The sequence below is a fragment of the Leopardus geoffroyi genome, chromosome A1 (genome assembly GCF_018350155.1).
Source record: "Leopardus geoffroyi isolate Oge1 chromosome A1, O.geoffroyi_Oge1_pat1.0, whole genome shotgun sequence".
Taxonomy (NCBI): Eukaryota; Metazoa; Chordata; class Mammalia; order Carnivora; family Felidae; genus Leopardus; species Leopardus geoffroyi.
Window position 1 is genome coordinate 5,595,751 of NC_059326.1, and position 15,570 is coordinate 5,611,320.

General features: G+C 46.2%; 1 protein-coding gene and 1 long non-coding RNA gene across 13 annotated transcripts in view; one reads left to right on the plus strand and one right to left on the minus strand.

The window, feature by feature from the left end:
• ATP8A2 (ATPase phospholipid transporting 8A2) overlaps nucleotides 1–15,570 on the plus strand; it is a 641,066-nt gene that overhangs the window by 497,101 nt on the left and 128,395 nt on the right. The window lies entirely within an intron of this gene.
• On the minus strand, nucleotides 7,966–11,157 carry LOC123588585. The gene is made up of 2 exons (XR_006707930.1): nucleotides 8,337–11,157; nucleotides 7,966–8,151 (listed from the first exon to the last, which is right to left on the minus strand). It is a non-coding gene; the product is annotated as an uncharacterized LOC123588585 (long non-coding RNA).

Genomic DNA, 15,570 nt, shown 5'->3' on the forward strand with positions numbered 1-15,570 from the left:
GATTTGCCGAATTGCTCGTGGTTAAAGTTTTGATTCAAATGTCAGTGGTTAAGTATAATTTCCCTCTTTACCCTCATTTCTCCACAACCATCCCAGCGATTGCGGGTCACTTTTATGGCGCATTGTCTGTCGTATCCATGACCTACTCTTTCGGAATTGGCCTCCTCGGGGCACCTGACTGGCTCAGTCAGAAGAACAGGATACGCTTGATCTTGGGAGTTCTGAGTTCGAGCCCCATGTTGGGTGTGGAGATGACTTAACTGAATAAAACTTTAAAAACAAGAATTGGACGACTCCCCATTAGGCTCTAAATTACTACAAGATGACAGCGACTTCCTTTGCTTTGTCCTCAACATCTAGCAAACTGTTAGACACAGTTCTTCCCGTGCACCCGAACAGAAATTATCTTAATGATGTGAGATACCTTCACTGGGTTTTCTTGAGGATCGAGCACTAGACATGTGCACAGATATGTACACACGGGCACGGCTAAGCAGATGTGCGTGAGGCCAGCCCTGGGCCCTCGGCCCCCTTCTGCTATTGCCAATCGTCCGCCTTCTCGTGCTCCCAGTTTTGATGGCTTAACTACCGTGTCTCTCGGCAGGCCACCCCCTTAGGCACTTAAAGAAACGGTTTTAAAGGAAGATTTCCTCGTGTGATCCCTTGTGCGCTCGTTTCTAAACAGACAAGATTTTCTCCTCCTCTCCAGATTCAGCTTCTCTTCCTGTTTTCTGATTCTGTCTTCCATCACTGCTTGGTGGACCTTGATTCCGCTGTCATCCCCGTTCACGCTCTCGCTCTCCTCTCTGTCTCTCCCGTGTCTCTTGTCTCTCTCGCCTCCCGTCTTTTAATATTTTGGTCTCTCCTATCACGTGAAAAGTGAGAACAGCTGAGTCAAAAGTCCGGCCGTCCCTCTGCTGACCTCCGCCTGCTGTGTCTCCCTTCTGTCCCTTCGCTCTCCTCTGCTGGCGAATTGGGGGGTCACCAGCTGCCGCGGGACCCCAGACCCTGTGTCCGTGCCCACCCTGGTCCTCCTCTGCCTGCTGGCGCGAAGCGTCAGCCTCTGGCCGTCTGCTTCCCTGAAGGGCACTTGAGAGGCTCCTGTGAGACGGTGCTGCCCTGGGTCCCCTTTCTGCCCCTTCCATCTCATCCCCTCTCCCCTCCCGCCCGCCCGCATAGCCCTGCCCGGCTGCTGCACCATGAATGACAAAAGTGGCAAGAAAGTCTGGGGCCCAGTAAACCTCATTCAACGCTCCCGTGTCTGGTTCCCAAGTCTGGGTCCTTTTGTCTTTGTTCTTTGCTGCCACCCCTCAGGAAAACCTGTCTCTGAAAAGGGGCCGGTCACCTCCGCGCTCTGTCCCTTCCAGCTGCCCGCCTGACGTGCTGTGTCCTGACCTTCACCCTTGCAAGTCTAAACCTTATCTTCTCTCTCCCTCACCCCCTTTCAAATAGATTTTCCCTAATTTCTCTGCTCCTGTCTTTCTTCTCCCGGCCCGTGTCCCGAGCCTCTGATCATCTCACGGGCCCCCTCCTCTATCTGCCCTTCACAGTTGATCAGTCTCCGCACCTCCTTGCCTCTCCTCCCCTCCCCCCACCATCACCTTCGTATCCTTTATTGCTTCGGGTCTTCCCGCCTTCAGTCTCTCCTGGGAGGGTGCACACAACGGAGAACCGTGCCCAAGGTCCCACTGTCACTCAGCCGCAGGGATTCTGGTAACGCCACCCAGATCTAGGCTCTCCGCAGCCTGTCCCACTTTGCGGATTCCCCGGCACCCCACTGGGGTCCTTTCTGCACTCTCATGAATGCTTCTCTTCTTCCCTGATGAAATGCTCTCCCCTCTTCTCCTCGCCTCCCCAGAGCTGCCCTTTCTTCACATTCTTGTTCCTTTGGGAGTACTCCCTCCCCAGGTTTTTGCTTCTTCTCCTTCATTACTGAGATGACAAAACGAGAGCCTTAGGACAGGTTCTCTGCCGTGAGCTGACAGTCCTGTGCGCTTCCCTGACTAGGCCTCAGAACTTGGTCTGTTCCTCCCACAGTGCCCTTAATAAACATGTTTTGTTGACGAGCCGTCAAAACAGCATAGAAAACACTCAGAGAACTGGTATACAGCTGCATTCCAACAAATGATAACTTTGAAGAGGAAGCAAACTAAAATCAAACTCCCAGTTCGACGACCATTTACGATCACTTGGAATCTTGGCTACCTCGGTGGGCTTCTCCATGATGGAGGTCTTAGATTTCTCTCTCTTGGGGCGCCTGGGTGGCTCCGTCGGTTAAGCGTCCGACTTCAGCCAGGTCACGATCTCGCGGTCCGGGAGTTCGAGCCCCGCGTCGGGCTCTGGGCTGATGGCTCAGAGCCTGGAGCCTGTTTCCGATTCTGTGTCTCCCTCTCTCTCTGCCCCTCCCCCGTTCATGCTCTGTCTCTCTCTGTCCCAAAAATAAATAAACGTTGAAAAAAAAAATTTAAAAAAAAAAAAAAAAAAAAAAAAAAAAAAAAAAAAAGATTTCTCTCTCTTGCTTTTCTTATCTGTGCAGTAGAAGGGCCTATTGACTCAAGCGTTCAACAGTCACTTCAGGATGCCTACGATGGGGATGTGTGGATGTCTTTCAGCTGCGCAATAGCAAATGACATTTTCTGAAGACAGAGACCTTATCGATTAGCAGGCCTCTCGGATTTTTTTTTTTTCCAATTTTCTTTTTGCCATTACAGTCTTTCTTTATACACCCACCCCCCTTGTATGGTCCTAACTTCTAATCTAAGTCTAGGCCCCCATGCTTTCAGCTATCGTACATCATACTATGCTCTTTTTTTTTTTTTATTTCGTTTGAGAAAGGGAGCAGACACATGAGTATGAGGTGGGCGGAGAGAGAGAGAGAGAGAGAGAGAGAATATCCTAAGCAGTCTCCACGCTCAGCATGGAGCCCGATGTGGGGTTCGATCCCAAAACCCTGGGATCGTGTCCTGAGCCGAAATCAAGAGTTGGACACTGAACCAACTGAGCCACCCAGGCAGCCCCATCATACTACACTCTTAAACAAGCACAGTAGAATATAGAGTCCGTAGAGATTCTGCCTGAGTTCTGGGATGGACCAAAGCATGGAATGCTAGAGCCGGCTCTTCATATAGAAGCTGAGGTCTTCTAGGTTCTTCCCAGGAGTGAAACAGTCCTACTGCATTGCTTTTTTTTTTTTTTTTTTTTTTTATTCTAAGACCTTTTATCCTAAGACCTATTCTGTATCCTTGGCAGATTTATTCAGATGAAGGTTCTGTGATAACACATCAACTCCGTGGTCTAGTACCTCGCCTGTCAAACTCTTGTAATTAAAATAACTTGTATAAATACTGTGACTTGAGATCAAGCTTAGAAATCTCATTTAGAGATAACGCTTTAATGCCTGATGGTTTCCTCCCGAGATAACACTGTATTTGCTCCCATGTCTGTTCCGGCAGATCTTTTAGCGGAACGGCTTCAGTAATGTCTGGAAGTCACCAATTACGACGCGCTTGCAGCCTGTGCAGCTGTATTCTGTGCACGCTGGGCCGTGGTAACGGTGACTTAGTTTCAGTATGTTGCGCATAGTTTCGCTCATCGGGTTGTCGTGTCCAGGCCCGCACTGGGACACTTTTTCATCTTTGCAACCTGTCTCCCGAGGAAGTAACGAAGCGGTGACTGGCCTCCCTGTTCAGAACGGACGAGGGTGTCCCTGAGGCCTCCAGTCCCCCTAGGTGTCTTGTAACAGCATTCCACAACAGCTGTTCTGTTTTAAGGCTCGGTGCCCTCAACAAATTCCAGACGCCCCACGGCTGCAGCCGTTGCTCAATGGTGACTTCAGGGTTCACTTGGTTCAGGCCTCAAGGGGACGGAGTCAAAGCTGACATGACTTACTGTTCAGGCAACAGTTTCCGAAGAGAGAAAACATTTCAGATGCCAACTAACCGCTGCTTTCTTCCAAAGAAGAGGACTTTAGAGGAACGGCTCTCTTTCAGGCAGTCGTGATCCTGGTTCCATTTGCTTGGACGGCGCTTTAGTTTCCGGGCCCTTTCGGACTGGGGACGCTTGACCCAACGGTTTTGATTTTTTGCGTGTGGTACTTTTAAATAACAAGTCCGTAAAGTAGAAAATACTATTTGGATGATAAGAGGAGCAAACAGTGTTAAGGATTATTTTAAAAACTATCTCGTTCATGGCTTGCCTTGAACTTTGAGGATATTTGTTTATCTGTATTTAATACAGTAATATCTGTATTTAAATCTGATTCATTTGGGGCGCCTGGGTGGCTCAGTCAGTTAAACGTCCAACTCTTGATTTCAGCTCAGGTCCGTGATCTCACGGTTTGTGAGTTTGAGCCCTGCATCAGGCTCTGTGCTGTCAGCTGGAGACTACTTGGGATGCTTTCTCTCTCTCTCTCTCTCTCTCTCTCTCTCTCTCTCTCAAAAATAGATAACTAAACATTAAAAAAATAAATCTGACACATTTTAGCTGAGTATGAAAGCTTTGCAGATATACTTTGAAGTTGTTGACTTATTTCTTATAATTTGTTTAGTTTATTAAAAGGAAAATTCTGAGTAAACATCAGTGTTATTATAGTTATAATTAAATTATTCCAGGTAATAGTTTCACAAGCTTAATGACATGTGTTCCCAGAATAATGCAGCTAATAAAAACTATAATTATGACTAACCATGTCATACTTTGTATTCTAATCATTTTAACCATTTTTAAGTGTACAATACAGTATATTGATAATGTTGTACAACTATCACCACTACCCACTTCCAGAATTTTTTTTTATCATCCCGGTCAAAACCTCTGAAATAATTCCTTATTCTCTCTCGTCCCCAGCTCCTATGATACTTTCCGTAAGAATTTGCCTAGACGAGGCACCTCATATGTAAGGTGGAATTCTACAATATCGGCCCTTTGTGTCTAGCTGGTTACACTTAGCATGATGTATCCAAGGCTCATCCGTGTCGTGGCACATGTCAGGATTTCCTTCCTTTTTAAGGTCGAATAACATGACTCCACTGAATGTTTCGTAGAAGAAGAAACTCTTGCTTGACCCTCCTAGGGTCCCCTGCCCGAGTCCGCTAATTCAGCTGACAGATTAACAGGAGAGAAGCATACAAATGTATTTATGTAACTTTTATGTCACATGGGAACCGTCGTAAGGACATAAAGGCCCAAAGAAATGGTTAAACCCGAATGGTTCTACACCAGGTTTGGTGAAGAGTGGAAAGTCATGGAAAGTTATGCCATTTTCTCAAACGCCTTCAGCTTAAAATTAATGTGCCTGGGTGCCATATTTCCAGGCAGCATGTCTTGAACCCCACCACGGTATACTACATTTCGTTTCTTAATTCATCCGTGGATGAACGTTTGTGTTGTTGTTTCCACTTTTTGGCCATTGGGAACAATACTGCTGTGGACATTGGTGCACAGGTTTCTGTTTTAGCGTCGATCTCTCTTGCAATGTGCGTTCCTCTTTCCCTTGTGATAGGAAACACTAAATATTTCTTCCAAAAGTGGTCCAGGCCTGGCTTGTTTTGTTCTTCCCAAATGAAACAATCGTTCAGTGGGTATAAGCTGCCTGTTGGGAGGTTTAGGCTGACTAGAGTATTGTGTCTTCGTGTCTCATTGTAAACACCATCTTAAGGTAACCACAGGGCCATTCGCAGAACCCTGGAATGATTAAGTAAATATGAAAGGAAGACTAATTATCCCCCTTAGATAAGGCTGGGAGATTTGTGCAGAGAGGTGTTTATGTCAGTGCGGTGTCTTGCTTGTGGACAAAAGATTCCCCTGTTTTCCAGGAAGTTTGCCTCCCGGACCCGCTCAGTCATGAATCTTCCTGGGGCCGTAGCCCCTTGAATCGCCGTGTCCAGGCTGTCGTGCTCCAGGCCAGGTGGTCCCCCGGGACAGCGTGCCCTGGGCTTCTGAGATTTCTGCAGAACCAGTTGAAGCCCAAATATCTATCACATTCCTAGCCACCCGTGTGAGCCTAGCCTGAGTTAGGCGGAAGGCAGTAGATGGTGTTAACCAGACTCAGATTTTGTTTTCCCCCTCTTAATTCCTGTGTTTGAAAAACAGAAGCAAAATGTGTCTTCTGTATTTAGCTTGTGCTTAGATCTGTATTGGGGCCTGATGCATGTGTTTCTGTTGTCGTCCTTCCAGTTACTTAGGAAAACAAACTGTTTTGCTCGCAAGGTTGAATGAAGGTGGTGGTCTTTGCTCAGTATCGTGGAATATTAATACATTAACAACAACTGAGCTTATAATAAAGAACGGTGACCTTTCAAATGATCTGAACTGTCTGCTGTATGTCACATTTTACCTTTTTAGAGAAGTGCTAATTCATGTTAAGTCCGCCTGAGAGATTTGTTTAATGAGCAGATTAAACATGAGGGATGATTATCCCTCTCTTCATTTTTTTTTTTTTTTTTAAAGGAAGGGCTTCTTGTGATGGCCCTCTGCTATTTGGCACAGGAACACAGAGGGGTCTTTTTAAAATTACCCCTGCAGGGTCACTGGGACCCAAGCTGTTTGCTTCATTAAACCCTGGTGGCTTCCTTAGAGCCGGCACCCCCGCCCCCAAACAGCCCTGACACAATTGTATCTAAATTAGCATCTGACTGCCTCCCCCCCAACCCTTCCCTCCCTTTTTAAGCTCCAGCTGACAGGGATTGGCAAAGATGTTAATTGGTTGGGCCTGGCTCAGAACAATGGCCTTGCCAAGACGACAAAAGGACTAATGTTTCTTTCAATATGCACCCAGATTCACATTAAGTACCTCTTTTAATTACCAGGAATTATTGTAATGCCTGGTCAATGGAATAATTGACCCTCAACAGCCAGCGCTGCTGCGCACTAAATAATGGCACCGGCCTCGTCAGAGTAGCAGGTACGAGGGTGATTTGGAGGGACTGAAGAGAGATTTTCTCAGCCAGCGCTCTGGGAAGTTCCAAGGCAGCCCAGTGGGAGCCCCAGAGAGGGGACTCATTTGGGCTTACCCAGGAGGAAATATGCAGAGAGCCATTAGGATTTTATCCTCCGCATCCTAAAGGGGTGTGTAAAGGAATGAGTTAGGAGTGTGAAAGAAATTCGTGGGTAGCTTGGCAGTTTAGGACTCATGTGGTCAGTGAGAGGCCTCAGCGCAGGTAGAAATGTTCCAAACTTCCTCTACCCAGGAAGGTTCCTTTCCAGCCCACACCGCACTTCCGCCCTCCCTTTTTAAAAAGGGACATTTTGATTTCAAATGTGGGGTCAAATGAATTCCCAAACTTGGTGTCATCTCATTCTCTGTTATCACAAATCGTTAGATACCTTACAACTCATTATCACAAATCGTTAGATATCTCACAAGTAATTTTGTGCTGTATTGAGGTTCGTAGAGAATGTGTTTTTAAAAAATTGACTATGTCCGGATGGGATCGAACAGCATAGTATACACTACCTGGTAGAATCCTTACTTTGCAGTTGATGTCCTAATTCTAAGCAAGGTTAGATTTTTAATTTTTTTGCGGGCTCTCGAGTGCACACACACAGGGGAGGGGGAGCAGAGAGAGAGAGAGAGAGAGAGAAACAGAATATCTTAAGCAGGCTCCGTGCTCAGCAAGGAACCCGACTCAGGGCTCAATCCCATGACCCCGGGATCATGACCTGAGCAGAAATCTAGAGTCGGCACTGAGCCACCCAGGAGCCCCAAGGTTAGATTTGAAACTACCGTCCCCCAATCCCCATTATAATGTCCACCTATCCACCGACGTTACCTTGTGTTGGGCGTTTCGCATGGAGCTTTTACTGAGTGATCAAAACCACTCAGTTTAAGTAGCAGTGTTTGTGAGGCTGCTGAAATGTCATAGCTGGGCACTGTCACCGTTGAGGTCAGTCAGAACTGAGTCCTAATCTTAACCGAGCTGCAGTCAACCAATGTGACCTTTAAATAAGATGCTAAAATGCCCAAACTTAAGTTTCATCCATCATTTTATTCAATATAGCGCCAGGTAAAGAGTAGCACCCGCTGTGTTGCCTATTATAATGATTGCCCCCAAGACTGCATAGCCAGGAAACGATGGAGGTACAATCTGTACTGACTGTTTTTTGGCTCCTAAAGCTTGTGCCTTTCCAGGATGCCCTATCACCGATCCATCCCTAGAGTTTAAGAGAAAATATGAATATGCTTCAAAAATGGTGAAAAATAAAACAGCAGTGCTTGCTTTCATCTTTAAAAACAGTAGATGAGAAAAAAATGTCAAATATAACGGAAAGTTTCACAAATGCATTGTGATCTTGGCCAGGAAATTATTTTCCGTACATAACACTAGACATTCATTTACCTCTAGCAAGTTTCAATCGGGGAAAGGAAAACATTCGAGTATTCGCTGCTGGTTCTCAAGATAGCTGTGTCTTTCCCACGAAGGAAAGGTACAATGTCCAAAGAGATTGTACGGGCACGTGCTGACACCCGAACTTGACGGAAAGGATCGTTTAAGTTCAAATGCCTCAATTAGAGGTTGATTTTTGTATTTGTTTGGATGTTTGATCTGGTGAGTAGGTTCAATTTTTAAGAAGTAAGTTCTCTTAGGTTCCGTGGATAAATATAAAAAATGACTAAACAAAACACCACCACCACCAGCAACAACAGCATCTGCATTTCTTGCAGTGACGTGAGTTAGGGCTTTGATGTAGACTGCCAAGTCTTTCGGAACTTCTCCTTGAGAAGCTTCGGTTTTTATCATGGAGAGTGGACTCTTGGGTGGGAAACATTCTTATTGGTCAGCAAAAGCCAAAGTTCTGGTCCAGCTTTACTGTTCCCTAGTTCTGAGTCCTTGGGCAGTTTAACTGTAAAAGAATAGAAGATGACCTCCTACAACTCAACAAGTCAACCTGTAAAATAACCATCCCAACACTGACCGAGAGACGTCGCAGTCATGATCTCGCTTGATATCTGTGCTCTTATATTGTTCACGGCCACCTCCTACTTCCTAAAACTTCTTCTCTCTTAACACCCAAATTATTTCCCTTGCCTAAGTTCCTATCTGTGTCTTTCCACCTCCTTGCTGGTTCTTCTTTTCCTTTCTGGCCATCACGTGTGGTGTCCCTCAGAGTTCAGTTGAGTCCTTCACTACCTTGTTATCACTTCCTGTGGCCACCTCGTCCATCGCCGTGCCCCGACCAAATAGAAATATTTACGCTGCAGATATAAATCCCTAACCCTCACCTCTTCCTGAGTACCAGACTCACATTTCTAAGACCCTGTTCACACTCCCCACCCCAACACTCAACGTACTCAAAATTCAGACTCCTTGCCTGTAACCTATGGGCTTAACGCATCATTGTTCATTTCTGTGCTTCGACACGGAACATGGGATTTTTCTTACACTCTCGCTACTCCCTGACCTACAAATCCATCTTTTCCTAATCCTGTCCTTCTTTCGTCAATACGTCTGGCAAATCCGCTTCTGTCCGTATTCTCAACTGCCGTCACGATGGTTGGGATGTCATCACCTTCTGTTCGACTCTAGAAGCTACTGTGGATGATCTCCATGTCATAACCTCCTTCACTCCAGGCTTTACGCCGGAGTGCAAACTTGTGGCTGCTTAGAAACTTGTTAAGGGCCCCGCTTCCCTACCGAGTGATCTCAAACTCCTTGGAAGGGCTTTCAGGAGCCTCACAATGGAGCCTTTCTGTACCCTGTTTGCTACCTCTTTTTTTCACTACACCCTGTGCAGAAACATGCAGCATATTTCCAAGCTTCTGCTTATGCTGTTCCCCCTGTGGAATGCCCTCCTTCCTCCTCCCTCGACTGTTAAGATTTCGCTCACGTTTCAAGGACCAAACCCTTATCATTTGTCAGTGTTCCATCATGCTAGGGATTTCTACCTACGTGAAGTTTTCTCCAGACTTCCAGCAAAATTCATTTCTTTCTTCATCCCTGCCCACAGCTCGTGGTCATTTTTGCTGGAAGAACATCTGTTCTGCTTTGTTAGCATCAAGGGATTGTATATCCGAGTCTAACCAGGAATCCAGAAGCCAGGCTAATTATTTAAAATCGCGTGTTTTAATTCAAAGAATTGGTTGCAGAGGCAATACAAGGTCTGAGAGAGAACTTGGAGGTGAACCCCCCCCCCCCAGAAAGCGCCCCCCGCCCTAGGCTGCAAGGCCAAAGGGAATACACGGAAGTATGGGCCTAGTAGCTGGGTCACCCTGCGGGAGTGGTCTGTCCCGGCAGGAGCAAGATCCCCAGGGGAAGCGGGGCCACTTCTGGAGACCTGCAGGCAGAGGGGAGAGATCCTGGCCTCTCCCTTCTCACCCTCTAATCTCTTGCCAGAGGCTCTCGTGGCAGAGCCCAGTTGGGGCCCCCCGGAGCACGCAGCCTGCAGGGGTCAGGCCGGTGAGACAGAGCAGAGCAGGGATTTGAGCGCAGCAGAGACCCAGCACTGGCACGGGTTACGTCTGTCTCCGGAACATATTTAGAGTGGCTTAAAAACAGGGACTTCATCTGACGTGCTTTTGTAACCATACTGCCCAGCACCAAGAAGGTTTCATAAATATTTAGTGAATCGAAATGAGCTCTAAAGTTTCCTTCCAAGCCTAAAATCATGCTTTCACTCCCCGTGCGTTGCCTCCATTTATCATAACCTTGAAACAAAAACATGAAACATCTCCATGAAGTTTTTCTTTATCACATCGCCGATTTGTGCGTAGTTATTTACTTAAACCCCGGCTTCAGTTCAGTCTTCGACCCTGTTCCTTTATTACCCTCGAGCCGGTGCTATTTATCAGCTCGGGGTCGGTTTTGAAACCTTTTCCACCAACTGGGAGTCAGATTAAAATACAGGAAGGGAAGTGGAGACATTGATTTGAGAAATGCTAACAATGTGAGGGGGAAAAGGGGGAACAGAAAGTGTTGTTGTGGGCAGTTTTCACATAACTCGTCTTAAATGTGCCTTTGAACAGGCTCCCACGCTGGTCTGTGGCCAGGCTCCCCCGCGCCCCCCAGAAGAGACGTTGAGGACTGTGGCGGGCTCCCCGTGGGCGACGCCCAGCAGGTCTCAGGCGGAAGGCTCCGTAGCCGGTCCCTGCCTGCCTTTTTAAGTTGTCTTGCCCTCCCTTTGGAGCCATTCCAAAGAAGAAAGGTGTCACCACGGCAGCACCCGGGGGCCTGGCGTTCGGATGCACGCACCTTCTGAGATCGCGTCACCTCTTGCTTAGGAAGCCGCTTCCGGCCTTCGTCTTCTTCTTTTTTTTTTTTTTAATTTTTTTTTTTTTCAACGTTTATTTATTTTTTTTGGGACAGAGAGAGACCGAGCATGAACGGGGGAGGGGCAGAGAGAGAGGGAGACACAGAATCGGAAACAGGCTCCAGGCTCTGAGCCATCAGCCCAGAGCCCGACGCGGGGCTCGATCTCACGGACCGCGAGATCGTGACCCGGCTGAAGTCGGACGCTCAACCGACTGCGCCACCCAGGTGCCCCCCGGCCTTCCTCTTCTGATGGCACCTGCCTGCGGCAGGTCTAGACCGGATGGGCTAGACCCCGGGTTACAGCCTCACACGCGTCACGGGGTCTAATGTTTGAGATAGTGGCCGAGCAGAGCCAGAAGAAGAAATCTTAAGGAACATCCCGAGCCCTTTGTTTCCTGGTGAGGAAATGGAAGCTCAGGGAAAGGTCCCTCTTCTGCCGCACACGCCCCAGAAGTTGTTTGAAACCCTCACCTTGAACAGAATGTCTCAGTGTTGTCAGTGTCATTGTTAATCAATTTGCTTGTCCTTTCTACGCGTCTCCTCTTATTTCGAATTGAATTGTAGGCGTTTTTTTTTTCTTTCTGTGTGCCTCCTTTATTGGCTTCTTGTTTGGACTCCGAGATCTCCAGACAATGTCCTGGGCCCATGTTTCCTGTTTTGTTTTGTTTTTCTTTTTTTACCCCAGCACCCATGACCTTCTTTCTCTTCAGTCCACTTGCTCTCACCCCCAGTGCCTCAACTCTCACACTCGCTCTGACGTTTCACTGCATGAACAGATTGTACTCAGCTCAAAAGAGTTGCAGCTGGGGGCACCCAGGTGGCTCGGGTAAGCGTCCAACTTCGGCTCAGGTCGTGATCTCACGGTTCGTGGGTTCGAGCCCCATGTCGGGCTCCATGCCGACAGCTCGGAGCCTGGAGCCTGCTTCCGATTCTGTGTCTCCCTCTCTCCCTGCCCCTCCCCAGCTTGCACTCTGTCTGTCTCTCTCAGTAATAAATAAACATTTAAAAAAAAATTTTTTTTTAAAGAAAAGGGTTGCAGCTAAGCGCACACACCTGATAGCAACCTCTACACGTAGGTAGAATTTCCGTGTCTTTGAGATCATCATCCAGTTCAGCTCCTGGCCAGAGCTGTGGTCTCGTCTGTCCCAGAGCAGTATGGACGCAGTTCGTCAAAGCTGACCCCAGATGTTCAGCATGATGACATTACGATATTCTCATTTTCTCCCTTCCCATTTCTTCCCTTCCCTTCCTTTCCTTTCTCCCCATTTAAAGACTCTGTAAACCTGCAGAGGACCAATTTTATCTTTAATTCTGCAGGTTAGATCAGTAGATGTCTAATTCAAGCCAAATACTAGTTGTTTTACATTGATCAGACCTGTCCTTCACAGTAACCCTAAAGTGCTGGTTTTAGTGTCCATTACTTTATGAAGAAATTGAGAGAGAGATTGATTGATTGATTGATTGATTAACCTACCCAGCATCACAGAGATATTAGCTACACAGCTGTGGTTCGGTCCTAGGTGTGACTGATTTCAGACCTGCTCACTGTATGATATTATGACGCAGAGGGCTATGTCAACCAGAATTCATATAAGTAACTATAATTTCAGGAACAATCACTAATTAATATTGACATAAATTATTTGCTAGAAAAGTCTATCTTGGTAAAGCTTAAAAATAACCTGGCTTCTATGCTGGTAACTATTTAAGGAAACGTGTATCTTTTCCCTCCTTGTAAATATAAAAATAATTTCTTCATAATGGCGTGTATTATTTTAAAATGTGAGTTGATAGCTCATAGCAATGAACTATAATAGAATAAGAGAACTTATTTAATTCTAAGATTTCTTCAGTATTACAGAATACATTTTCAATCCTTGAGTATTAGCCCTCCCCCCACCAAATTGTTGACCGTGAAGAAAGAAGATGAGAGAAAATAAGAGAAGGCAGATGTTTAAAGAGAATAATTATCTGTAGAAGGACATATGTTTTTAGATTCAGTGAATTCATCTTTTGTGAAGTAGAAATCCTGGCCAAACCACATAAATGGACTTAAACTGACTGCCAGATAAGGAGCATTTTAGAAACGAAAAGGCACTGCTACAGCCTGAAGGATAGGTTTCCCAAAACATTCTGATAAAAGCAAAATACTTCAAGATGCTAGAGGTGCATGAGTGATAGATAGGAGGTTTTCTCGGGAAGGACATCAGTTACTAAGATAGAGGAAGGGAAATTTGTAACGGGAAATGAGGAAGCCAAAATGTTGTATTTGTGGATTGGGCTCTGTAGGCTTCCAACCACGTGATGTTCCCAATCACAAAGTTACTTTTTGCTGGTGACTACATGGTTGCACAAAGCGCCAGATCCCTGGTTAAACAGGAGAAAAAGACCAACCAACGTGGTGTAGAGCATTCGACAGTGTGAAAACTATGTCTGTTGCCTGTGGGCACTAAAGGGAAACGTAGAAAAGAGAGCCCACTCTCCAATCAGAAGGGAATGAGCCGAAGTCTACGTGATATGACGGTGCTTTATTTTATTTGTTTTATTTTTACAATGGCTTATTTTAAGATTTGTTCTGATTTGTGAAAGTTTGAGGACCGCCCCCCCCCCCCCACCCAGGTTAACGAATCAGTACACGGAAGATTAGGGCCCAGTGGAGGCAAGGACAGCATGAATTCCAATGTCACCATCGGGACTTGTCTTCCATTCCTCCCAGCAGCCTGTCGCTGGACATTTCATTTCACTTTGTCCCCCACTCGTAATCTGGTGTTAGGGGGTACTATATTTGTTACTGTGATGATTTTAAGTTAACTGCCCTTGTATTCTTCATAAAAAAGTTATTTAAGAAAGCACATTGCTATCTAGGGTTTGGTACTGGAATGGAGTGTTAAGCAGTAGGAAAAAGTGGTTTCAAATACTATTCCTCTTAGGCAGGGGTAGTAATCTGTGGGAGTCCTGAGAGTCGCTGTGGGCACCTGTGTTTCTCTAGACCTTGTACAGTCACTGATTGGAGGACAGAGCCGGAAATAATGACCTTGCTTTTTAAAACTAAACTAAATGCTGCCTGGAAAGTGAATGCAATTCACCTTTAAAGGAATGTGTATTTTTCCACATATGAAGTCATTGGTGTCTTCATGTATTCTCTTCCCAAATTATACATTGTCCTTTTTACTGGAAACGTGCAGGTGAGCTCATTGTTAAGACTTCGATGTAGGGAAAACTACAGGCCTTTATCTGGGAAAAAACACACGAAAGGTCTCGGCCAAGGTATTTGGCATTATGGCAAATGACTTATCCGCCATCTTCTTTTTTTTTTTGATTCCTTGCATTTGAGCTAAGGGGTGGGAAAAAAAAGCCTATGACTACGTTTCAAGAGTAAACTATAGGGGCGCCTGGGTGGCTCAGTCGGAACTTACATGCTGAAGTTCCCCAAAGTTCTACCCTCAGCCACTGGCTCATTCTTCTTGACTGGTCTTATCCACTCATCTGTCTTCTACTAATACGTCTGGACTTATGACCTCCGAGTCGAAATCTCTGAAAGGCAAAATCACTCTTCTAGGTGCCAGACTCAGTGACCCAGAGCCTTTCAGACTTCCCAACTTGGATCACACACACACACACACACACACACACACACACACACACCCTGAGCTCAGCATGTGTGAGACACATTCCCCCGCACACGCCCTCACCTGTCTACTTTTCTGCCCCTGGAAGTGGCTCTACCCTCTACTAGCTCACATAGCCAGGAGCCACAGTCTTCCGTCTTGCCAGGCTCAGCAGTCACCAAGCCTGGTAGGTTCTACCTTTGAAACTTTGCCAGGTCTCCCTGCCTTCTACTCTGCGTGGCCTCTTTGGAATCTCACCGACCCTGGCCAGCGTGGCCACGGGAGTCCCCGCCCTACGGCTTGGCCATTGGCCCCAGCCCTCTTGAGCTCCCATGCCTTTCCTCTTGCTTGTAGCAGACTCCTTTTCCTGAATATCCCCAACATTTTATTCTCCTTTTACTTATTTGTAGAATAAAACTGTAAGGATCCAGAGGACAGAAACTCTATCTCCCTTGTATCCCAAGAAGTAACTCTGTCCTGTTTTCCCTTTCCCACAATCCCATTAAAGCAATGTCTAATGAATAAGATCTAACAAAATTCAACAGCAAGGCGAAAAGACTTCTCTTCCAACACAATAAACTAGTATGAGTGAGTCTCAAGGAAAACGTATGGTGAGCCCTTGTCCCTTTAAAATGTGTAAGATTATCAGATATTGGAAAAACTGAACTGAAGGTGAATTCATATTTATGTGTTCTATTTAATGTATTTACCTATAA